Source organism: Dermacentor variabilis, chromosome 2 (genome assembly GCF_050947875.1).
Source record: "Dermacentor variabilis isolate Ectoservices chromosome 2, ASM5094787v1, whole genome shotgun sequence".
In the NCBI taxonomy this organism is placed as follows: domain Eukaryota; kingdom Metazoa; phylum Arthropoda; class Arachnida; order Ixodida; family Ixodidae; genus Dermacentor; species Dermacentor variabilis.
Window position 1 is genome coordinate 140,781,166 of NC_134569.1, and position 26,873 is coordinate 140,808,038.

Here is a 26,873-nt window from a genome sequence, read left to right on the forward strand (position 1 = left end):
GGACGGGAAGTTAACAAGGCCTGGGCAGAAACTGTACCCATTGGAGATGACACCTGTTTCTTCGGGCAGGGAGAATGTAGAAAAAAAAAGTGCTAGAATAAAGAATGAGCGCTTGTAGAAAAAGAAAAGAGATGGAGGATGAGATTCTAGGGGGTCCTCGCCGTTCGAGTCTTATGTTGCGTTTTCAATCTAAACAACGTCAAGCCCAAAGAGCCGATATGATGATCAAAACGAGAACGAGATGAAAGCAGCAACCAACCTTTCCAGATATGTACTTCTCTTTTCCAAGTGCGACATATGCTCTCCTCGGCACAGTAGTATAAGCAAGATTTCTTTAAACGGGAGCGAGGGTAAGGCAGGTGGATAAGGCAACGACTGAAGGTGTTTAGCAGTTAGGGTCTATAATTGAAAAGAAGGATGTGCTACTCAGCATACCTCACGTGTTATAACCCATCCTTCCTGGAGACTGACAGGCGAACACGGACTAGCTATATGCACTGCAGTGTGGGAAAGTCAGAAAACGCCGCAAATCACTTCTTTTAAAGACCATTTAAATCCGCGAATAGAAGCAATTAAGCCATTAAAATAGCCATATCCATTAAGGCTCCAATAAGAAATATAGCTAGAATGTAGATTTTTTGTACCTGCAAAGCACACATCTGAATAAATGAAACTGAGCAGAAAATTTGCTTCAACATGTGACGGAAATACTAAACTACAGAAATACAATTAGGATACACAGCCTCGTATTCGCAAAGAAAGGAATGGGTGATAAAAGTATGATTGAGATACGTAATTCAAGGTATCTCATGTGGAACTGCGAAGTGATCAAATGTATTAGCCGTGTTCCACGAAATATTGTACTTTGTAGTAATAGTGCAACTGTAAAAATACGAATTAAAGAAGCTTTATTCCGCTCTTTACAAAGCGGAAAGGGAGAATGCACACGTAATATATACACTGTGGTAGCGTAAGAAACCCTCTGGTCGCATACACAATCTTCCAGCGATAGCACGAAATCCCACACAACAGTTTTGTTTCAACCCCAAAGTAAGAATCGTGAGCACGCTTAGAAAAGTCGCAGAAAAAGAAATTCAGCAAAAGCACAATGTAAAATATACCATTAAAGAAGTGCTCCATAAACAAAATAAGTTGTAATGGTAGTACAATAAGCTTACTCCTTCAGTGTTTAAGATATCTTTCATGATAAATTCTAAAGTTTGTTCACTACGTTTGTCTCGGTAACGAGTAACTGCGCATTAATCTGCACTTCTTGTTAAGCAAGTTTCGCTTAATGTTGAAAGATTGCAACAAATTTGAGGTAACCGGCTGTACAGGAAGTGAAAGCCTAATATAATTTAGGGATCTATCTTTGTGCACGTATTATTGATTTACATTGCATCAATCTTAGAGCTTCTGGAAAACAGCCTTAGGTACATGCTGATGCACTCATTCTTTGCTTAATACACAGTTCATACTAGCTGCTTTAGAATTCGTTTTGTGGCATGCCACTAAAAATTACAAGGAAAACATTCCTATTTCGATCTCTCTAAATTTGGGGATGAAGAATATAAAATAATAAAATTGTCTGAAGCGCACAAACTGCTGAAGCTGTTGTCAGAGTATGCGCGAACATACATAAATATAGTGGTGGCACAGCGTATCATATAGACGTTGCGATGGTAATTTGCCTTCTTTCCTTAGAGACGCGACCTGCTAGAGCTTGATTGTGACAACTGAAACAACAGAAAAAGTTAGATTCTTCAAAACGGTTTCTCTACTGCCGAAAATGAGCCAACACTCGCTGATAACCACAACAAAGAAGGCTGCGTCACCTATGAAGGCGCACGGCGTCTGGGAAACGGTATAGAAGCAGCTAAATTTAACTGGGACGCCGCTAAGTTAGCATCAGCAACGCCTCCTCTACTTAAAAAAAAAAAACTAGAGGAGGCGCTGGCATCAGTGACCTCCCTCTGGCATGTATACGACAAAGTTCGACATTAACAGCTCAAGAAACCGGACGAACAGAACAAAGCAGACAAAGCGCTAGCTATCAACCAGTTTGGTTCATCAACCAATTTGGTTGAGGAACCAATTGGTTGATATCGAATGCATAGCCAGGATGATCGGTTCAAGCAATCATCCAGCCAACAAATTGACTAATAACGAGCGATTCGTCCGTTTTCGACTATTCGTACTGTCCATTACGCTGTTAATGTTCAGCTTCTACATGTACCAAGTGAGCAAAGTAAGCATTCCACAGTTTTATTTTATTTTATTTATTCATTTAAGTATGCATTGAGCCTTTTGCACAGCTTCATACAGGGTGTGGGCTATATAAAATGTACATGGGTATAAGAACAGGAAAAATAAAAAAAAAGTGTCTGATGCTGCCATTCAACAAAATTGAGTTCGCCTTTCCTGCGAATCAATCAGAAATAACAAAACGTGGTCAAACAATGACGCTGTTAGTCATGTGACGTTATTGAAGTTACGGGGGATCACATAACTACCACTGTTCAGTGCATTGCGATAAGTACAACACAAGTCATATGTAGCTTACAAATACACGACTACGATTGCACAAGTAAGTTTTTCTACGTATACATACGGGGCACGATAATGGGAGCTACACGCTGAAGAACTTTCACGCGCAACCAAAATGTGACTCCAATGTTGCAACAAAACCATCCACAGAATCTGATTCAACAACTTCCTTTGGCAACATTTCAGATTTTGATTGCCCCCCGAAAAGAATGAATAATTGAGCGTGTTGCAGTGCCTAAGATACTTCCTGATGTGTTTATAATGACCGGCTCTAACGGAGCATCGACGCGCTGGGTGCATGTAATCTCGCTTATTTGTATTGATATTGTCGTGATACAGCACAAAAACAAACATCGTGACAGCAACGCCACCCCGAGAAACAAGGGTAGGCAGCCCTGCTTGGTTAATAAGAGCACTAATGCTGTTGTGTCGAGAATATCTATATATCGCAACGCTTTTTTTTTTTAGTGCGGCATTATTCTTAGCGTACTTCACGCATTTTCTGGGGGCTATGCATCTATCCATGTTTGTTTGCTTATATTGTGTTTGTATCTGAACCGTTTTCCCGTTTGCATGGGTCACTGGATAGTTCGTGGTCGAATGGATAGCTCATCGCGCTGATGTGCTAAGGGAGCCTGGGTCGGAAGCAGCCATCGGACCAACTTGGGTCACTGAACATGTGGGAATGTGTACATATATACCGCTCCTCAACGAACCTCTTTCACGCCGGCATCTTTAACTGCAAGATGTGGCAGTGGGTAGTTACGACCGTTCGAAGGAACTCTTTGACGTAAAAACAAATAAGAAAGTAAGAAAGTTTACATGGTGTGCTTGTGAGTGATACGGGTTAGTAGTTATGGGGAAAATGTGCTTTACCTGAATTATCAACAGGAAACACCTTGCCTACCTTCCAATCGCCTGGAAAAGTAGAAAATTCTAAAGAATGAAGGAAAATATTAGAAAGGATAACCGAGCGATATATTTCGATCATTTTAAATGTCTTGGAAGTAGTGAAGTCGCAGTCAGGCGAGAAATAAATCTTAAGGTTACTAATAAGGTTCCCAATGCTGGCAAAATTCACGCTAATGAGATACATGAGAAGGAAGTTGCGGTTATTTGATATCCGCATAGAAACAGGGATGGTATCACATCACAAAAAGGCAGACGCATTATTTAACGACAGAACAACATTGGTTAGGAGGCACAGTATTGTTATAATCTCGTGTCAGGTGAATAAGACGATTATCCGAGCCGCTAATCATATATATTCCAAAAATTGCGTGGATTTGTTTATAGCAAGTTCGGCAAAGTATACTGTTAAAAACGAATTTTTGGCGCATGCTATACAATTGTTGTACTCTGTGTCAACTTTAGAGTTGGTAATTCAATGAGTCGAATCATTGGTTCGCTTCGCACTGCGAAAGAAACTGTTTATTCTTGTTGAATAGCCATTATAATGGTAAAGTCAATCATGCCTCTCTGAAATAGAAAATTATCTCTCGTAACTGCATAAACCAGTTCTGTTTACCAGCAGGCTCAGAAAAATATCTCGCGTATTCAGGAAGAAGCGATTCCATTTCAGCCGTCATCGATGCAACGTCTGCTCGGCTAAAGACCAGCATTTCCAGCGCATCTAGGCGGCCGCCATGATGATGATGATGATGGTGATGATGATGATGACGAGGACGATGACGACGACGGGGGACTGCAGCAATGGCGCAGGCGGCAGCAGACCACATCGCCTTTACGGTTATCAGTCGCCTGCCGTGGCTGGTTCCGAAAGCACTGCAGCCGTCTTGTGGTCGCTGAAGGCCGGTGTGTTTTCTGTAATGCGTTCACACCTCAGATCAGAGAAACATGCCGCGGAGATAATTTAGCGAGAGCACCCTGCGGCATGGTCTGCTTCAACGGAGCTGCCGCGTCATGTGCGTACTGCAATTGCAACGTCGCGTTGTTGGCCAAGCTTCTTTCTGCGAAGTTTGCCTAACTACACACGTTTTCAGGGCTTTCAGCTCGGCATGAAAGATACTATAGGACATCTAGCACGCGATACCTCGTTTTTTTTTCTAAATACGAGTATCATATTTGTGCCGCTTGCTGCCGCCATACATTGTGCTGCATTTTTACCTTGCTGTATCATCTCGATCGCCGTGTGATCGTAGCATATCACGAACGATATGAGTACAGTAATGTTATATTCTATGTTTGGCAAACTGCACACAGTCGCCGGGAAAGCTCTAGCTCCTACGTGTCAACGTAAGACTTCGGCACGAAGCAAGCATGAGCAGTGTTTCACACTGACGACGGACACCCTTAGCAGTATGAACAATTAGTGGATCAGTGCAGTGAGCACAAGATAGACGCATTGCATTTTATAGCACGTGTGCGGTCACTTACAGTCGCTTTATTATTTTCTCCTTCGTAGTCAATGGAGAACACGCAATAATTTGTGTGTGCGTGTATGACGTCGCTTAAAGGGGCACCAGCTCTGCCCGGAAAGGCTCAACCTGCTTCTCGTGTGGTTCAATGTGAGTATCGCACAATTCTAGCAGTTCTGACGACGACACAGTTGACTCGTGCGCAGCTCTTTTTTTTTTTGTGCCCACGCAAGTCATGCGATACCTTCTTTTTTTTCGCAGTCACGAGTGCTCGAACGCAGCCCAATCACGGGCGTGACATTAAAACCGTCAAAAATTTCGCGCAGTCTTGTTTATTTGTCATAACGGAACGATCGCTGCGCAAGTTAGGAAGTCGACACGGAGACCCAAAAGCTTCCTGCTTACCTTTCCTTCGTATCGAAAACGCAGGGTTGGGTAAGGAATGACCTCCCTGGCTATTCCGTTCTGGAAGCGAATCGAGCAGACCCAAAAAATAAGGAGGTCGAAAGGCCTTAAACGGCGCTGTTATGATCTTATCGTAGGCCCGCAGCGCGAGAAGGCAAGATACACCCGATCGCGTAGCTGACGACCACAAAACGAATATCCAGCCGAGGAAGCTTGCAGGCCAGGAAGCCTTTTCTATTTAAAGCCGATGTCTTAAAGTGTCTTTTCACAGGCGCCGCAGGAACCTTGTGTGCACAGCTAATACACTCCACACAAACATTGTTTCTCCGTGAACGTGAGCAGCTTTCTTGTTCGCTGGTTGTTCGTGCAGCCAAACGACGGCACAGTGCCGCTCGGACGAATAGCCTTGCGAATAGCCTTTCAATAGCCTTACGGATCCCGCTCAGAAGATGCGAACATATCAGCAGGTGCGGCAAGGTCGCGTCAAAGAACATATATGCGAACACGCACCGAAAGCGCACCCACTTTCTCCCGTCGCCTGCAGTCCTCCCCAGAAGGCAGCACGTAGTGTCGAAAGTAGCGGCACGGCTGACACTAACGTTACGAGAGTATAAAAAAATCTCGTCCATAGTCACGAGCAATCTTGTGCTTTTTGCTGCGTGACATGCATGCTTTGGTGGCAAAGTGGAGTAAAAGAGAGAGAGAAAGCAAGGACAGGAAAGGCAGGGAGGTGAACCAGAAGAGCATCCGGTTTGCTACTCTACACTGGGAGTGAGGGAAAGGGGAATAGAAAGAGAGAAAAGGGAGAAAGTTAGCGCTGAGAGCGCGTGAGAGGGACACTATAAATGGTCGCTTAAGCAGGTGCACGTGAAGTATTCCACTAGTGCACGAATCCCTTTTCGTGCCAGTGACGGGTGTGGCCACGCTCCGAGTATCTTTGACTCGGTAAACAGTCTTGAGTCCAGTCAGCGTAAAGTTGCCCGCAGAGACAGGCGTTGGACATCGTAGCGAGGGCAGGTACACAATAGGTGCTGGATGGTCTCCTCGCACCCACAGGAGTCACACATCGGGCTCTCGGCCATTCTCAAACGATAGGAGTAGGCATTCGTGAATGCCACTCCCAGCCACAAGCGGCACAGCAAGGTTGTTTCTTTGCGAGAAAGGGTAGATGGCAGTTGTAGCCGTAGCGTGGGGTCCAGTTTATATAATCGGGAATTGAAGGCACTTGAAATCCAGAGATCTTGTGACTTTTTGCGTGCAAGTAGGCTTAGTTCCCTGGCAGCGTTCGACCTCGCCAAAGGTGTTGGACGCGTCGAGGTATCTTCGTGGGCAGACCGGGCAGCCTTGTCAGCTATGTTGTTGCCGACGATGCCACAGTGAGCAGGAATCCATTGAAATATAATGTTGTGCCCTCTTTCCAGAGCATGGTGGTGCACTTCCCTGATGTTAGATATCAACTGCTTGTAAGTTGTGTGATGTAATGCAGACTTGATACTGTGAAGAGCTGCATTAACATTACAATATACGACCCATTTCACTGTTCGCTCTACGGTGACGTACGTCATAGCAGCATGGAGAGCTGCAAGTTCTGCCGATGTAGATGTAGTCATGTGTGACAATTTGAATCTAACTGTAACCTGCTTAGCTGGAACGACGAATGCGGCTGTTCGCTTATGCCAGGGAGGCAAGTAAGAGGGATTGCTAAATCAGGCATGGTGGTGAATATATATGGTGGCGAAGATATTAGTTCACAAGGGTTGCAATGTGGGCTTAGTAATACACCTTCAAGGGGTGTACGGTAGAGCGATTAAAAGACGGGACAAAAGAAGATACACAGGGACACATACAGCGCTATGTGTGTCACTGTGTGTCTTTTGTCCCGTCTTTTAATCGCGCTACCGAACACCCCACGAGGATATTAGAGGAAGAGGCCGTGGTTCATGTTCGTTGTAGAACAAGTTGAAGAAGTTGAAATAGTTACAAGGGCCTGGGAATTTAACCTACTCTGATGGCTCTTTTGAGATGACTCGCACAGAAGCCATTTCCAATTGTGATGCGATATGAACAGGCGAAGAAACGAGCGAGTCACTTACGGCAATTAGCAAACTTCATCCGGAATGGACATCCCCACGGACATACCTGTACATTCTCCTTTACAGTTTCAGATTGCGCTGTCTTTTACTTTAACAGAAAGGGATGTTTTGGTTAAGATAATGATATCTAAAGAACAAGGATCATCAGCACGAGATAAGTCGTGTCACTTGTTGGAGACACCTAAAGAACCGAATATATGCAACTCGTTAAGATTGGTTCATGCCTCTTGAAAAAAAAAAGAAACAGAAAATGACAGGAAGGACAGGAATATCTGCAACATGCTTCACTACGCTAGTACCATTACATTCCTAGCATTTTCCTTTTTAGGTTGATATAATCATGATCCTAGTAGTCCTTCTTTTCATTCCATTGCATAACAAAGGCCTTCGTGTAATGTATAGTTACCTTTGTTTTCAATCGACCGACGCTTTTCCATGCCACATAATTTTCTGCTTAATTACTCGACCTAATCTTTACACTGCACTCACAACGTTAGCTTTTCCCAAACTGTATATTTGCGTTCCAGAATTGTGCAATTGTACGGTGTGTTTGACTAATTTTTCAGGGTATTACAGGTCGGATGCATTCACGTAACTTTCTTTAATCTCGAGATAATATTCGTCCATAAAATCCACCGTTCACGAACGTCAAAAGATCAACACTTTCAAATTTTCATGGCCATTCCGCCGAAACGGTTCAAAGTTCTGAAAATATTGAGCTCGTAACTCATGGTGATAAAAACAGCAAAGACAAGAAAGGTGGACAAAGACAAGCGCTACAAGTGATAGCGCTTGTCGCGCTAAGTTACTATATTTCAACTATGGAAAACCAACTATCCCAACAGTCAGCTCTTCTGAAGATATGTCTGTGTTATGAAGAAAACAAGTTGCGTCCCCTGATGCTACCGACCGAAACATAAGAAAACCTGAAAGAGGACTAGCACGAAGAAATCTGTGGTGAGCCAAAAATTCCAGTTGCACAAGCTTATCAATCACAAGTAGTCATGAAAAAATATGTAGCATTCATTCGCTACTCAGTATGGTGTCCCGGAGCTCCACGAAGCTCTGTCCTAAGTGTGAGCGTAATCTATAGATATTGATTCTCTGTCACCGTCGTGGCATGTCCTACGCAGTGGAATGCTTTGACCGCCGGGATGTAATTAGCTTTCTTTGTACGGCCTCAATGCAATGAGCGATGGCATGTCGTTCTCTCGGAGAAATCAAAGGACACACACGTAATACTACACAGCTGCGACAGCAGGCCGCAATTAATAAACCACTTCCCGAATAAAGATCACTTTCGGAGCGTTATTGCTAAAAGAGCGTACTGCGTTCCAACGGTGTTTACTACGGCTTATTGATGCACCGGATAAAACTTTGTGCAACTGTTCTGTCATTTTAGGTTGGTTTTCCAGCTTGATTTCGGCAAACGATAAATTTTATGAACGGCTGAACCAAATTTTTTAGACCGTTTGGTGCAAAGGAAAAGAAAAGTAAAAAAAAAGGTATAAGAAAACAAGCCATAAAAGAACCTCTCAATGTTAAAAAACCGTATGTTTGTCAGAGGCCATTGTGACATTACAAGACCATAGCTGCTGTTAGTAGAAACTGGAATAAATTGATTAATTGATTGATTGATTGATTGATTGATTGATTGATTGATTGATTGATTGATTGATTGATTGATTGATTGATTGATTGATTGATTGATTGATTTTACACACGGCGGAAGGTTCACCAAATTGGTGTATCGTTATTATTGTTACGCACGAAGCGTTTACCTCAAAGATATAACGCAAATCAATCGGACCGGTTACTGCCGGAAGAATGTCGTCTTCCTTCTCTACTCCCTTTATCCATGCTCGTTCGTGCACTTTCTTCACTCTCAGGCGAGAGCTTGTGCTATTTTCCCGTTGGCAGACGAAGCCTTCCGGGAGAGGCAGTCAGTCATTCGTAAATTGTAAGGCTTCAGGTGGGCAACATGCCTAGCTTCGGTTGTGGCCGAATGTCGCCCACCGTTTGTGAAGCGTGCGATCTGTTGGTGTACCTAAATCAAATTAATTTAGCGGTTTTACGAGCCGAAACCCCGGTCTGATTATGAGGCGAAGGGGGACAGTTATCATCTTTGGTAATGCGTCCACCTCGTTGTCAGACTAAACGCCGCGCGCAACAACCGCGTCACATGAGGAAGGAGCTTTGCGTCTATCCTAACTCCCTTGCATGCGTAATCATGCGAACGGCAATTCAAATTTGGAGTCGGACATCAAGGAACACGGACACGCCGGAAGAATTCTTTCAACTGATACTGTGTAGAAACACGAATGCACGCCTCTAACTTTCAATACAAACATACCCAGTTACTGCAATCAACAAAAAGTTAATTATTCAATTTTAGTTAATTGGGCTGCTGACAGCGATAATTATCATCTCATTGTGTGTCCCTCTGGCCACATTAGATATTTGCGCAGGTGGTCGTCGCGTGCCTCCCAGTGGCTAAATTTAAGAAAACTATTCTTGGCCACGAGTATGGTATCATCGTATATGCTGTTCATAATATGCCGTATCTTATCGGCTTCAGTCATGGACGCAATCCCGCCCTTACAGAGGTCGATGACGTCGTCAATGTATTTCGTGAAAGCCTTACCGCTTTGTTGAGCTTGGCCACGCGAACGATGCTCGGTGCATAATAGGCGCATAGCGGGACGGCCGAAGAATAGAGTGGGGTCCCCGTGAAAGGGGGCTGACCAGGTGGTAAATTTGGTTTCGTGGTTGCTGAACCAGATTGGCCACATCGGTCAGATAAAATATGGCGTTGGTGAGACTGACGTGGTCATCCCACTTGTTATGCGCGCTAACGCGTTCATACTATGCAAGCCAGTCTTCCACGTCGTGGTCGTCGGTGCCACTGAAAATCGCCGGGTCACGTTGACGTACCACACAAGAACACACGACAGCTTTGGGGGCGGGATCGACTTGTGAGGGGCCGGCGTCGTCGGTAATTGAGGAGGCAGATGGTAACGTACGGCTTCGGAGCTCTAGGGCGGTGAAGACGAGACGAGTTCCTAGCACCTAACACAAACTCCACGGGATATTTGTCTAACCTGAGTCGGCAGGTGACATGACAGAAGACGAGGAAAACTGGGCAGTCTCAACTGAACACCGATCTTGTTCATGTTTTCGTTCTCTAGGGAAATGGTGCAACACACTCTCGGGAATCGGCCATGCATGATACGGGCGGTGAAAAAAAAGTGCTATAAATATTTTTTGAGGTTAGTAAGGAGAAATGAAATAAGCAATCTGTAAATTGGATTAAAATGTCTACTATTGCAGGTATGAATGATCATGTATTAAGTATTACAGAAAAATGCTATGCGAGCATAATAAATATAAGCAGAACATATATAGCCACAGGAGCTTCACAAACGCTCCTGTGGCCGTAACGTAGTACGGCAAACCCAAAAGAAGGGATTATAGAATAGTCAAATTCAACCCAAAGTTTTGGAAGGATTCTTATATAAATATATTCCTTTGATTAGTGAACCGGCAGCATGTCGAAAAGCACGGTTGCAGAGATCGATGTTGAACATGTTGAATATATTGTTATGGAAGGATAAAAGAAGAGGGAGGAAGAAGGAGATCGCGGTAGGCTGGCTGCTGCGTGTTGTTGCTGGTAAGCCATTTTTAACTACACTAAATCTGCCTATGCATATATTCTAAATACAGCCTTTCTATACTCACTTCATCCCCGGGAGGAAGAGGAAGACGACGCTGTTCGATCTTTTGTCACCTCAGCTCTGTAATTTTTGCATAGGTTTTGCTATCCATCAAGTGAGTTATTTATATCCTTGGAAGATGGCCGCATCTTTAAGGAGGTACTGTCCCTATGGGAAGAGTACGGCTGCTCCGGCGCCGGCATCTTTAAAGGGACAGCGCCATCCGAAGGAAGCCAGCGTGGCGGAGGCGGCCATGGCCTTGCAAGGTGTGGAGCTGCCAGACATCAGGGATGGTAAGCAGTCCAGTGCGTCATCATCGATCAGTGGGGGCGACACAACTATCGTCGACCCTGACGAGGAAGTGGCTGATATGGCGGAAGTGGACAGCGACGGCTTCAAGGTGGTGAGTAATCGGAAGCAAAGAACGGTCGGAATCCCAGTGATAGTTTTGCCAACAGAGAAAGGTGTTGATTTGAGAGAGCGGAATCCTATCAGGCTCTTCGAAGCCATTACAGTACTGCTGGGATCTGCCCCGATTCCCAGCCGCTTCACATCGCAAGGCGCTCTTTATTTAGATATCGCAACGGAAGAGCAAGTGGACATTCTTCTCCGGTGCTCTCAGATTGGTGACATAAGAGTTAAAGCCCGGCTGCCCCACTCCTACATGACTAACACATGTGTTATTAGGGGAGTACCAGCGTGGTATTCGGAAAGTGACCTTCTTGACTACTTGAAACCACAAGGTGTTCTGCACGTGAAACGTCTCATGCGCCGGGTGGACACTCAAGAAAAAGAATGGGCAGCGAAACCTACTAACTCTGTTGTGATAACATCATCATCATCATCATCAGCCTGGTTACGCCCACTGCAGGGCAAAGGCCTCTCCCATACTTCTCCAACAACCCCGGTCATGTACTAATTGTGGCCATGCCGTCCCTGCAAACTTCTTAATCTCATCCGCCCACCTGACTTTCTGTCGCCCCCTGCTACGCTTCCCTTCCCTTGGGATCCAGTCCGTAACCCTTAATGACCATCGGTTATCTTTCCTCCTCATTACATGTCCTGCCCATGCCCATTTCTTTTTCTTGATTTCAACTAAGATGTCATTAACTCCCGTTTGTTCCCTCACCCAATCTGCTCTTTTCTTATCCCTTAACGTTACACCTATCATTCTATCACCTATCACCTATCACCTATCACCTATCACCTATAACGTTTGCTCCTAACACCGAGCGCCCCGAAAAAATTGACCTCGGTTTTACCAAGCATGCAGTCAAAGAATTCGTAGAACCTCCTCCCCGATGCTTTAGGTGCCAACGCTTTGGGCATGTAGCTAAAGTCTGCATCAAAGATCAACGTTGCAAACGATGCGGTGGCGCCCACGATTACAAAGCCTGCAAGGCAGATTTTGCTTGCGCTAATTCTGGTGGTGACCATCCAGCGAGTTTCGGTGGCTGCCCCTACCGTGTAAGCGCCTTACACCGCCGAGTGTCCTTCATTAGTGGTCCCAAACCACAACCTACTGAGAAGCGGATAACTGGAAGTGACGAGTTCCCGCCGTTAGATTCGGAAGTGGAGTTCCCTGCGTTAGAGTCGGAAGTTCGTAGCGTGGTAACCAGCAACGTCAGTGAGCGACCTGAGCCTAGCAAGACGGCAAAGTCCTCTGTGGGTGAGTCGGTCGTTCGATCTGCTGCAGCAAAAAGTGTCCAAGTTGCTCAGGGACAAGACTCGACAGCCAGACAAGTTTCACAGCCAGAATCGACAACATGGAGGACATTCCCTCGCCTCAAAAGAGATGAAGAAACCAGCTGCAGTGGCCAAGAGTGGGTCCCAGTCCGCAACCTTTGTTGAAGTTGTGAGGCAGTGTGTACAGCAAAATAAGGAGCTCAAAAATCGGGACCTGTCCGACCTTCTGCGAGTTTTGTTTGAAGTCCTTCGTTCATATGTTCAAGCGATGGAGACTGGAACCCTGAAGAACTTTCTTCAGCTCGTTCTTACCTTTGAGCCCATGATTACCACCTTCGCAGCGACTTTTACCTTATAATATGGCCAGTCTTCTTCAACCTCGTGCAACAAAAATCCCCGAAAAGTGCCGTTTATTATGCAATGGAACTGCGCTGGGATTATACGTCGATTAGCAGAGCTTAAATTATTTCTGAAAGATACGTGTGTTCCAGTATTAGCCCTCTCGGAGGCCGGCCTACCAAGCGGGAGATCGTTGACTGGATATGTCGCCCATAAGAATTGCAGCATAAAGTCATTTCCCGCGGGAAGTGCCGCCCTTTACATACGAAGAGAGATTCCTCATGTGGCTTTGAACGTCACTGATCTTTGCACCGACAGTATTGAGGTAGCGGCTGCGAGGATACGGCTTGGCTTCCGAACTCTTTCTGTTGCCTCCGTATACGTGTCTCCGCGGAAGAAGGTAGCAATGGACTTGTTTCTCCAGCAGCTTTGTGACCGTTGCCCAGCGCCCCGAATTATCTGCGGGGACTTCAACGCCCATCACTCTGTCTGGGGTGACAGGAACACAGATTCCCGCGGACGCAAACTTGTAGAAGTTATCGACAGTTTGGACTTGTGCGTGGCCAATGACGGAAGTCCGACTTTCTTCCGGCCTCCACCCTCAGCCACGTCCATAGACCTGACCTTGCATTCATCTGACGTCCGCGTGAAGTGGTCAACTGCACCTGACCGCATGGGAAGTGATCACTATCCAATTTTAGTGTTTACTGCCGGCTTCTATATGCGCGGCTCTAAAATTAGCCATGTCGTTAATTGGGACAAATACAGGGAACAACTTGCATGTGTTTCTGGTGATGTCATAGACAAAATGAGTTCTGGTAAGATGGCTGCTACCACAGCGGTCAAGTTGCCTAATCATTTTCCGACTCCGGATTTAAAACTCAGGAACCTTTGCGCAGCGCGCAGAAGGGCGGAGCGACAACTGATGCGGAAGAAGGACGACAGATCCTTGAAGACGACCTTCAATAGGCTTAACTCTGCCATTCGATGCCATACGAACAAGCTCTGTAGGTCGCAGTGGGCGTCCTTCTGCGCTAGCTTGACGGTTTTCTCACCGATGACGAGAATTTGGCGAGTCATTGGCAGTCTTGCTGGAGATTCTCGTCCTAGTAAACCTCTCGAAGTGCTTGCACAGCGCAAGCAGAAACCTCTCGTGTGCTTGGCAGAGGAATTTGCAGATGCATTTGTAAGTGTAAGTTCAGGAATTCATCCCTGCGCTCTGCCTGCAACATCTACGTCTGTGATGGACGCCCCGTTTACACTTCGAGAGCTACAGACAGCACTCAGCAGCCTGCGGCGTCGATGTGCACCAGGTCCTGACGGCATCACCAACCAGATGATGCAGAGGCTACCTGTGGAACACTGGAAGATGCTCCTAAGCTATCTCAATCGAGTCTGGGAGACTGGCGACGTTCTTCCTTCATGGAAGGTGGCTCACGTTGTCCCAGTGCTGAAGCCCGGCAAAGAAATGACAGACTTGGCCTCGCATCATCCTGTATCACTGACGTCGTGCGTGGCTAAGCTCATGGAGAAGCTGGCAAGTCAGCATTTATCTTGGTGGCTCGAAGATAGAAGGGTTCTGCCAACATGCATGACTGGATTCCGAACAGGTTTAAGCGCACAAGATAGCGTCTTGGACTTGATAAGCCATATTGAACATCATAGAGTTTTCGGCCTTTCAACACTAGTTATTTTCCTAGACCTATCAAAGACTTATGATAACGTCCTTCAGAGCTCAATACTAAATAGTTTGCAGGCCATGGGGGTACAGGGCTATCTTCTGCGATTCATTCACTCATTTATCAGTCATCGGAAAATTCAAGTGCGATTAGGAAGTACCACAAGCACCGAAAGGGCGGAATCGCGAGGTGTACCTCAGGGAAGTGTTCTTTCCCCAACGCTCTTTAACGTTGCAATGGCTGGTCTTCCCGCTGAAGTGCAAAAACACTGCAGGCATGTCCATATGTCGATATACGCGGACGACATTTGTCTTTGGTTAACCGGATATCAACACAAGCGTTTAGCTCTGATAGCTCGACAGGCATTACTTTCAGTTCAAAATTACCTTCAAGGTGTTGGGTTGACTCTCTCGGTAGGAAAATCTGGCCTCATCATGTTTCCAGGTAGAGGAAGAAGGTATGCGCGGCTGAAGATAGACCTTAATCAATCTTGTCTTCGACAATTGAAACACAAGCGCTTTTTGGGCGTCATTATTGACTACCGCCTACAGTGGCGACGAGCTGTGGACTCGGTTGTGACATCGATATCTTCGCGTCTCAATGTGATCCGTAGAGTTGCAAGTGAACAATGGGGAAATCACCCGTCTTCAATGATCAGGGTGCACGATGCACTAGTGACGAGTCGAATAATGTATCAGCTCCCTTTAATTTCCCCATCGATATCACAGCTGGAACGACTTGAGGTTCTGCACTGAAAGGGCCTAAGAAGGGCTCTTGGCGTTCCGCAGACTGCTCCTAACAATGCAGTACTTTATGAATCTCTATCGAGACCTCTTACCTTAGTCGCTTCACAAAGGTTATTGATGCAAATTGGCCGCCTCAAACAGATGGCAGCCGGCCGAAACCTTCTACAGCGCCTTCGAAAGAGATCCGAGTCCCAAGCGTACTTGGCCCTTAATACTCTTGGTTACCTGGGTCTTGACGCTAGAGGTCGAAGTAAGAGGTTGAAACCACCTTGGTCTTTTGCGAGCCTAGATTGTTCGTTGGCAGTTCCTCACGTTCGTGCTAAGCGGAGTTCTCCTTTGGCGGCAACGCGTTCGCTCGTACTGGAACATCGTGAAACTGAATATGCACGTCATCTTCAAATTTTTACTGATGGCTTTGTGGACAAGGTCAGAGGATCTAGTGCAGCTGCTCTTCACATTCCCTCTTTGAAGTATGATTGGTCCGTTCGCTTCACTGCAGTCGTGTCCTCCACAATGGCAGGAAGCGTTGCCATTGAGGCAGCTCTCAAAAAGCTACGGTTTTGTACGCCTCAACCTGTTGTCATTCTTACAGATTCGAAATCCGCCCTTCAAATGTTAGAGCACGGGTTCCCTACTGATGCCTTATCTCTAAGCTCCCGACGTTCGGTGCAAAATCTCCCTGTCAAAGGCTTCTCCATACGATTCCAATGGGTGCCATCACACATAGGTATCATAGGCAACGAGATGGCGGACAGCCTCGCCCATAGAGCGCTGTCTGGGAATCCTTTGAGAAAAGTGCCTCAAGAAGACAAGAGACTCTTCAGAGAAGCGGTGTCGTGCCACTTCAGTTCTTTGTGGAGCTCACCTCACAAGCCATGTGTGATCAAGGGTCTCAAAAGAAACCAAGCCACCTTACTGCTCCGCATTCGCACGGGCTCTGCTCGTACCCCTGCGTGGAAGTATAAGACTGGCCTGGCGTTATCACCATCATGTTCAACGTGTGGTGTGTGCGGTGACATAGAACATTACCTAATGTGCTGTATTGTGTATAACGCGGAAAGGAGGGTGTTATTCGGGTCCCTCAAGAACACAGGACTTCCTCACAGCTCTCTTCAGGACATTGTTTTCCCGCGCGGGAACCGATTGTGTAGGAAGGAGGAGTGACCATCTGTAATTGGGAGGTCTGTGTCTGATTATGTGATTTATTTATTTTAAGTGTCGCTACGGTGGAGCAATTGCCGGCAGCAACTGCAAGGCTAATCCCACCAGTAGCCTACAACAACTCAACTCAACTCAACTCACATCATCCCCGTAACATATTGGTGGAGGTGCTAGCTGGGTATCACGGTTGGAAACGGAGCTCCGCAGTGGACGTCGCATCACCGTCCCCGCTCCCCCCCCCCCCCCATGAATGACGGTGAGCACGCGGGATCAACGTCGTTGCCGCCTCCAACGTAACCAGCGCCAGCTACGTCGCTGTTTCCTTCGGTTGGCGTTGTGCAACACAAGGATCCCGAAACTTTCTGCGGGTCTGATGACGCCGACATTCAAGAATGGGTGCCTGTGGACGAACGCCGGAGTGGAATCAGCAGATGGGACCTTACGCTTATGCTAGCTAATCTGTTTTCTACCTAAGAGGCACGGCAAAGATGTGTTTCGAATACCATGAAGAGTAGCTAACCAGCTGGGACCAATGCACAGAGAAGTTGACAGAGATGTTTGGCAAACCAGCCGGCCGTAAAATTGCCGCAAAGCCAGGAACTGGCTTCCGTGCCAATTACCTCAGGGAGTCCTATGTCTCGTACATCGAGGACGCTTGCGCATTGTCGTAAAGCCGATCACGACATGACAGAAGCTGAGAAGGTCGGGCACGTTCTGAAGGGCGCTGCAGACTACGCTTTTAATCTGCTCATGTGCAAAAGCTATTCGACAGTTGATGCTATCATCAAAGAGTGCCGACAATTCGAGCATGGCAAAAGCCGACGTGTCTTGCAACCATTCGCCAGATTTCCCAATACTCCCGCAACGTCGACGTGTGAAGATCACCCGCACAGCAGCATGCGTCGCCATCAGAGAATGTGGCGCGAATCGTTCGACGTGAACTGGATGCGATGGCGGCCGCAGCTTTCTGTTCGCGTAGCCCTGGTGCTACCACGTTTTCAGTACCCTTCGTACAAGCCATCGCTCGCCAGGAACTGGAAAACATTATTTTACATTCTGTCTGTGCTGTCGCCAATCCCAGAGCTAGCGAACGCCCTTCTACTATTTGCGCTCCATCCCGACGCTTCACTAGCCGTTGTCGCAACCCGACTGAGTGTAAAACTGCGGACGACCAGCCGATATGTTTCACCTGTCGCCACATTGGCCACGTCGCCCGATACTGTCTCAACTCGTGGCCCTCAACACCTCGCACGCCGACCAACCTGAGCCGTATTGATGAAAATACCCGTAATTTTTCGTCCACCACCGAGTTTAACAGTGCCGACGACTCTGGTAGGAACACATGGTACAGCCGCTCACCATCGCGGCGCGGACACGAGCCTCGTTCACCGCAATCACGTCGCCCATTTTCCCGTTCGCCGCAGCCACGTCGCCTTTCGTCCCCTGTGGCGTTTGGCCGCACTCTATCGTAAAACTAACAAATGCAGCCCTTTGAGCTGGTGTTGGATTAGATACAATGCAATAAAAGTAACAAGTACAAGTAACACGTATATATATATATATATATGAGCGATCTAGCCATGGCAACGGGTGGTGACGACGACAGCTACGACAGCAAAAGCACATATAGGAGACGTTATTTATATGTCTGTTATCTGTTTCTAACTCCTCCTGGTCATTTTCACTACTCCTTTAATGGAACTCGGCCTCCGATAATGTAACGACAGACTTCTGTGTCTCCATGTTGGAATACAACAAACGATCATAAAAATGATCAAACAAGCAACACTAATCCTGAAAAGTGCGTGGGAAAGTAAAAAAAAAAGAAATATGAAGCTGCGAGGGCTCTCATAGTGCCCTCTATGTGGAGGATGGTTTCAACTTAAGCTGATGTTTGCGATTGAACCCTCAGGGCTTCGCACGAAAAAGGAAATTGGCTTCATGCTATGTTAAAGCTATTGCGATCTGATATTAACTTCCACGGTGCCGATGACCGTGATCTGACAGCAACCTGCAAGTTAAGATACGACGCTTGAACGGGAGAAAAGCTATTATGGAGCAAATCGCTCTGATCCTGAGCTTCACTGCCCATCTGTGGAAGCGGTATCAACACGTTCATTGCACTACACGGGTTCAAAGGCATCTAGAGCCGTTGAGCGTTCCGTTGGGCCAAGTCTGGCTTGGGCGCTTACCTGTATTCTAACCAACTACGCTGAAAGTAAAACCGAGTTTAGAGAGTAATGACACGTTCAGTAGCAGTTCTAAGGTCACAGTTCCAGGATCAAACCTTTGTCTTAGAAGAACAGCAACAAAAGGTGCGTGATATGAGTAAGAAAGACATTTTCACGTGCGACCAGCTGGCTGCTGCAGTCAACCACCATTGCCGTATAAAATGTGCTGCTTCAAAGAGACATACAGTGCCTGTCCCTCTTTCACCGTGTAACGTCGTGATGCTCGTGCTCTTCAAATATTTATATCATGCAGCATAACGGGCTCTAGACGCCAAGTGCGTCATCATAGATGCAGTAGTGTACAGGCGGGATTTAGTCTGACCAACTCGAGATTTCTTAACATGCACACAAGGCACGGTAAATGAACGTTCTTGGAGTCCACTCCCTTCACTATGTGCTGTCCGCTTCTGTGAATCAATTCCTCGACAATGTCCTCTGCAGTAGAACACCAAGACCATTGCTCTAGAAAGATAGCACGCCTAGAAACATGCAGCCCAAGTTACGGCATGAAACAGCGAGGTGCAATGTGGAAGAATGTTGCGACGACATTGTGAAGTCAAAAAAACATTAGATAATCACAAAAAGATAAAATAAAGGAATACGCCGCACGCGGAACTCCCGCTTATAGGGAAGGAAAGCGAACTAGTTGGCTAACTTTCCTTGTCTTCCTCAATACGCCTTGTAATTTACCACTATTCGGTCTTTGTCTTATGTGTTCTTACCTTTTTTCCGTTTGCTTTTCTTATAGCAAGACAATTCCTTATATAAACGAGCACGCGATACTGACCGTATCAAAGCCAGTGTGGCCAAGTAAATGGATTCTCTTCCGCAGTAATTAGGAGTGCTTGCTAAACTACTTTTGCTCCCACATAGGGAAATCGCCTCGCATGTGCTTCTCGGAATAATTCGTTCCGCAGGGCTTTCCATCAACGCGAGCGAATATGCCCGTGCAATTACGTCGGAGTCTCGGGTTTCGCTTACGAAGTGAGCCCCGATTCTGCCAGTCTTCGCAGAGCTTGTTCGTTGTAACTCGGTGAGTAGCGGCAAGAAAACTCAAGCCTACAGATACAGGCTAGAGAGAGGAGCAGCAGCCAGGTTTCAGAATTTTTCATTACGAGGGAGGTTTCGAATCCCCCCACACAAATAGTAGCATTCGAAGACCCGCAAGAATTCTTAGACACTCTAAGCGCAGAAGTATATATGCGCTAAACTAAAGCAAAAAAAAGGAAGAGAGAGAAATGGTGATATGCATATTCGTTCTTCTATTTCACTGCCAGAATTTTTTCGTTCCCGAGAACATTTTCTTTTTCCCGTCCGCTTGGACTGCTAAGAATCTAACTTATGCGACATACTCTAGTTCTGTACTCGTTAAATAGCGAGGGAAGGGATGTCAATTTTGTGAAATTAGAGAGACGCCTTTTGATATAGAGCACCTTTAGTGGTTTCCTGCCAATGCGTGCCCTACATGAGGTGCCATAACACACCAACACATCCGTGTTTGATATTACGAACAACTGCATCAGGAAAGCGTTGCTAGTTTCGTTCAGTACAAATATATATTTATTTATTGGAAACGTTCGAGATCTCCACGCCGAGTTAGGTGCTGTGGATACACAAGAAAATGTCCAACAGGAGCCTTAGCGCGGATGATGAAAATTAGCGCTACAAAAAGAAATTGCACAAAAGTGGGGAAGACAAAGACAAGCGTTACTCGCAACTTTTTAATAGAGGGAAGGGTTTGACATATATATACATCACCTTGTCATGCATGCGAACAGTAAAGGTATAGACACATCGCAAGAAGAACATGTGCCAGTGAAAAGACCTTATCATTGAGAAGAATATATTGCTTCTCAGATTTACAAACTGCAGGAAAACATCACTGCAGTAAATTAAATGAAATCGCAGAAATAGGTGCGAGCTGTGAGTAGCAGAGAGGAAATATATATATATATATATATATATATATATATATATATATATATATATATATATATATTCGAGCCTTAGATAATAGAAGTGGAATTGGCGATCAGGCGTGCGTCGACCGCTTTTGATATCTGTGTTAATGTCATAATAATAATCATATATTTATTTACCTAAACTGCTGGTAATGCTGCAACGGTGGATCTAGAAAGAAGCTCTCCTATTTGAGCAGATGCGAAAGAAATCACGAACCCTGAAGAAAATCATCCACATGGTAAATATTTAGAACCTTACCAGTCATCTGCGCCACAGCTGTAACTTCTTGTGTACATGTCGAGTTCATGGCCTAGAACTGCGACTTAATTCCGCCTTAAGATACAGCGTAAAACAAAAGAAAGAAAAAAAGCAATGGAGAGTTCTTGTCGTTATATACGAGGGCAAATCAGAATGTCCTTGCCCCTATATTTTATTGGCCAAAACGAGGTATATACATGTAGTTACATATATAACTTGATATTCTACGTACCTTACGTTATTTTTCCACATAGTGCTCCCAACAGTTCAGTTATTTTTCCCACCGTAGCACTAAATTTGAGATGTCCTTGTAATATAATCCGTCAGGGTGACTGTGGAACCACCGTCGCACTGCTGTCTTGGCTTCATCGTTGCGCATGAATCGCTGTCCTGCCAGGATCTTCTTCAGCGGACCGAAAACGTGGAACTCCCTACGGGCGAAGTCCATTTGCTGGGCCAGACTCCACCAGTCGTTGTCGTCGTCAGATAGCGACACACGCGGCCTCCCCGAACGCTCTTTGTCACACAAGTCTTAACGGCCTTTCGCGAACACACAACACCGCCACCTCACATTTTTTCAAAGCAAGACACCTTTCCTCATGCGTGGGCTGCATTTCCCTGTGGATTTCGATGGGCGTTCGTACCTTTCTCCACCGAAAACAAATCATGCTTCGTTACTCGTGTGCCGTGGAAGTGCGAAGCACAACCGCGATTTTCAACAACTGGCCGCTGCGCCGTGCCGAGGAGCTACCGGCACACAAGGCCGATCCTGTCCAAGAAAGGCACACCGCTGGGAATTGATATGTTGGCTTCGCTTTCACAGCCGTAATTTGGCTTTAAATAAAATAGGGGCAAAGACTTTCTGATTCATCCTCTTATAGATATGATTGTGTGTTGCGGCGCCGCGATTAATGTAATAGCAGCGTTAATCAGGCATGCAGAAAATGAGATCTGCTCCATTCATTGTCGGCGATTTCTGAATGACATTCGTGTTTATTTGATAATGAGAAAAGCTTACGCAGCCCGTGTGACCCATTGTCCAATGCGTTAATTCAACAGGCCACGCGTCTATTAGTATTGTGTTTGTTCGGAAGAATACTTTCTGCATCCAAGAAGAAGCCCCGGCCTCTTGGGTTTCGCGTTAGGGTCAGTTAATTCCGAACACGGCAGCTGCTGTGTGGGTGATTTGTAAAATTTGATACAAATGAAAGCATTTGAAAAATATACAATAAAAAATGACAGCGTGCGAGCTGCTTCAGTTTTTCACTAGAGCTGTGCTTCTATTTACAGCGATGGCTTCCGCTCGATTCAATGCCGGTCTGGTCAATCACAGTTCACAGTCGGCTGGTCCCGTTGATAACGCGGGCGGAGCATCGCTCCGACCACTTACGAAACGAGCAAAAGTCATAGCATCAGTAAATGCATCGCTACGAAATAGTGACGATGTATTCGCACGGGATAGTGGTTTGCTGACTAAGTCCGTAGACGATCGGGACGGGGCTAAGGTGTAACAAGTAGCGCAGGTTGTCTGCTGCATTCTTGCCTGCAATGTGATTTGGCGGCATTGAGACACGTCACATTGGCATGCGGAATCATGTATGCCGTGTGACTCTTGCCTAAGAATTAGAACGTGAAGCAGTGCTTCTGTGTAAGACTTTTAAGTGCAATTGAGTGAGCAATAAAATCAATCGGCTCTTTTTGGGAAATCAAAAACTTTAACGCTGTATTGTTTATCGCTCTTTATGAACTTTGATCCCACCTTTAGTGGGACATTGTTGGCGTCACTAAACGGGCACGGAAAATGTATCTGGATGTTCCCAAAAAGTGTACTGGGCTAATAGAAACAGTGCTTGCAACGGCAGTAAGCTTTGTGGGTGGCATAGTCCTACGACCTTTCCACCGTATACAAAACTTACATTACCTTGTTATTGTCATTTACTTCCTATAGCTGTGAAACGTCGGTTTTCATCTTTCCACGCCACGTCTCACCTTTCACTTTTCTCGTATTGCGTCGAAATTATGTCTATGTAGCGGCAGGAAACTCTCGCGACATAGCGGAGCAAACTGCATTGTGCAAAGACAGACGCACAGGTCTAGCTGCAATGCGCATTTACGAGAAAAGTGTCCTGACGGCACACAGACCCACTAGACTTGTCAGCGTTTCGCCTGCATTCAACGTTTGCCGGACCCACCCGTCCAGTTTCCCTAAGACTCCATTTCCGCTGCCCCATCTGGCGACGGAAATCGAATCGTCTTTCCAAGGAAATAAGCAAGAAGACGATGGCGCGCTGTTCTTTAGCGCCCGCCCGGAGACGGCGAGAAAAACAAAACAAACAAAAGAAACAAACCTGCAAAGTACAAGAACGAGATCGATGTAGCCCCGCGGTAAGAAGCAGCGTACTTCGGCTGCCCTTGCAATAAACACCTGCGACGCGGACGGTGCGTTTCCGCGACAGCATTAAGGAAATTAAGGTCCACCGACCAGTCCCGCTCGATTGCCTCCTGAGGAGATGCGCTGCTCGGGATACGATACCGGAGGCGAGAGCTACTTCGTGGCATACTGGCATCGAGAAGAGTGTTATACGGCGTGCGTGAAACGCCTGCCTGATGAGATGCGCTCGCAGCGAGTCACGCGTACATGTCATAGCAATCAGCAGCATTGGTGGCGGCGTGCACTTACACACGCTTCCTTAGAGGCTGTGGTATGGCTTGACTCCAGGCCCCGGCTTAGTTGCATAAGTGGGTTTCTTTTTTTCTTGCGTTGGATGTGGGCGAGCTGGCACAGCAGAGATCATTTAGTCAATATTGGCAAGACAAGGGTTAGATAAGGGTTAGCATATACGAAAACACCTAGAGTGCTTGCCGTTAGCTTGCCCGTCAAAACTAATCAACAGTACTCCCAAGCGTAATGATTCACTCCGTGCTAAAAACAGCGATTTCTTCCCCCTTAGGTGAAAGGAGGAGCACATACAGGATATGTCGTTCGCCAGTGCTCGCTTAGAGAGCGAGAATACTCAGGACTACTGAAACGACGAGTAGATATGATAATCTTAGCAGTGAGAGCAAGATTACAGTTGAGATAAGTATTACGTGGAAGTTTTGATGTTCGACTAGAAGTAAAGGTCACGAAACTAAGTACAGAGGGCGAAGCGCATGCCCAATGGGCAGATAGTAAGTGTACAGCAATGGTGCAATTCCCCTACCGTGTCATTACATTAACATGTCGGCCTTACCATTAAGGCTCCCGATGTGCTCTTCTTATTGGGAACAGAAGGTACGACAGAGGAAGTGAACGCGCGTTTTCGCTCAGCTGTTCCCAACAATGAACTGTTCGTTTAATTTAGGTAAAGCGATGAACGTGCATGAACGTATTAATTTGTTTGTCCTTTTGCAGAACTGACTTTTGTGCAGATGGAGGTGAAAGACATGGCGTGACGTTACAATTTACAATCTAGATAATTCTGAGTACTTGCGCAGGTCGATGAGGAGTAGTCGAAGAAGAGAAGGGTTTTGGGTCGGTATGTGCTGCAGTAGGAAGGAGCAGTCGGTCATCGAACGGCTCCTCTTCCAAAACGCCTGGCAGGAGATCGTTCACTTGCAGAAACCTAAAAAGAAACAGAAGCTATTCAGCCATAGGTGGGTAGAACGGGTGAATTTCCTGGACTCTAGTGCGAAATGCTGAACTTTACAATGGCTTGAAGAAGTCGAACGCGTACAAGCATATGGGGCGATCAAGTAATGTACATTTGCAATGCGAGTTCGAGAATGCAGTTGACGGTAGTCGCTGGTGACGCAAAACGTTGGCAACTAGTTTTTTTTATTATTGCATGTGTGCTAGTACTTTCGCGTAACATAAACCGTTCCACTTCATGCACTTCCTAGATTGACAGACGCCAACCACACCACCTCTTCGACACAATATCTGCAGTTAAGCAACCACTGTGTCGCTGTATAATAAATTTTGCCAAGGTAATTTCATCTTCTGCGTTAGGGATAACTCGCCGTAAACCAGGTAATTGGCAAGAGCAGTGATGCAATCTTTACAGTTCGATAAGAAAAGTGCGCATAAGCGCACCCACCTGACGCATTTCTCTACAATAATAGTTTGCTTGTCGTACAGAGTGTATGTTTCATCCTATAAAATGCTGCAATCAATTTTCTAATATATCGCACAAAGGTTGACCTCTTTGTCAGAAACACTAATATGAGGACGAAAAACAAAAGTTACACTAAGGTCTTCACTTCGCGTTGGTAAATGAAGATTGGTTAAATGGAGGTGCAGGAAGGTAGAGGGAGGAGGAATGACGTTGCGACTTCTGACAAGGCCAACTTCACAGAAAAGTATCGATTTCCATGCATCTGTTTTTGTCTAAATATATACGATGTTTTGGTTAGGGCATGACGCTGAAAAGAGCTTTACTATCATAGCTGCAGAGCTCCAGTCTATGTTATTGTCAGAGCAAGCACCGATTCCATGTCATTAAAGGAAACAAAGGAAAGCGAAAAAGGCCAGGACATGTTTGCACACAATCTTGAGTGCGATGAGCCAGCATTAGGTCATTCAAAACTAAGAGGCACACCTCCATAAATATCCTCACTGAGCTAATGTTCTCTGTGTAAACATTAGGTCCGGCCTGCCAACCACAATTATCGAAGCATACAAAGCCATTATCAACTTAAAGAGTACATCTATCCGTGGTATTCATTTAGGAGGGGTGCATCCCTTCGTGAAGCAAATAAGACGCATGAACATTTTAGAATAAACATGCAGCATACAGTAACTGGAAGCTTTGATGCAGAATGTGCCTTTGTTCGCTTTTTCGCATCGTAAGTTCTCGTCTTAGGCAGCACAAGCAGCGTTCAATCTTTACTGGCCTCTCGCTAAAATGGTTAATTTTGTATTGTAAGCATTATTAACGTACTTCATCGTTTTCATATGTACATAGATATCATGATCCCCGATCTTCTGTATCCTCGCGTATGAGCTGGCGCGTTTCCTTCTATTTAGTTATTTTTTTAATAAGATGCGCTTGGCGGCTTGGTCGGTCCAGGTCCTACAAGTGGCCAAATGGACATATGTAACGTCAGTAGGCAAAGGGGTCACGGTAGGGGTTGGTAGCCAAGCAACAATATTTTATAGCTCATACCCATCAATTTTTTTATTGCCCATATAACTTTCATGCTCGCTTGTACAAGCACTCGTCAATAAGAGCTTTAAATAAAGCTTTATCTCAAGAACTGCCATCTATATCCATGGCTGCGGAGAAATCGCTGTGCTCGGGATTCACCGCAGTGACTTTACGAGGTTTACAAGAAAATTCTTTAAAGAAAGCATCCCTACTGAGACGTTGCCCGTACGCACTCAAATATTCTCACATGTTTTCCGCGCAATATTAGTAAGAAATAGCAAAATACTTATAGAATTCTTAAAGAGTTCATAAGAATCATGCTCAATGCCTGCGAAATATTTATGAAATTATTGAAGCGACGTACGGAACGCTTCATCAGGGTAGTATAGGAGCGGGCAGCACGTGAATAGCATAAATGCAGGCGCAAAGAAAAGAAAACTTGAGTGATATAACGCAACGAGAGCCATTCTAAGAGCACGTTGCTACAGCGACGAGAGGTATGGGACTGCATTTCAGTAAAGCATCCTCTTTCACGGTGTCAACGCA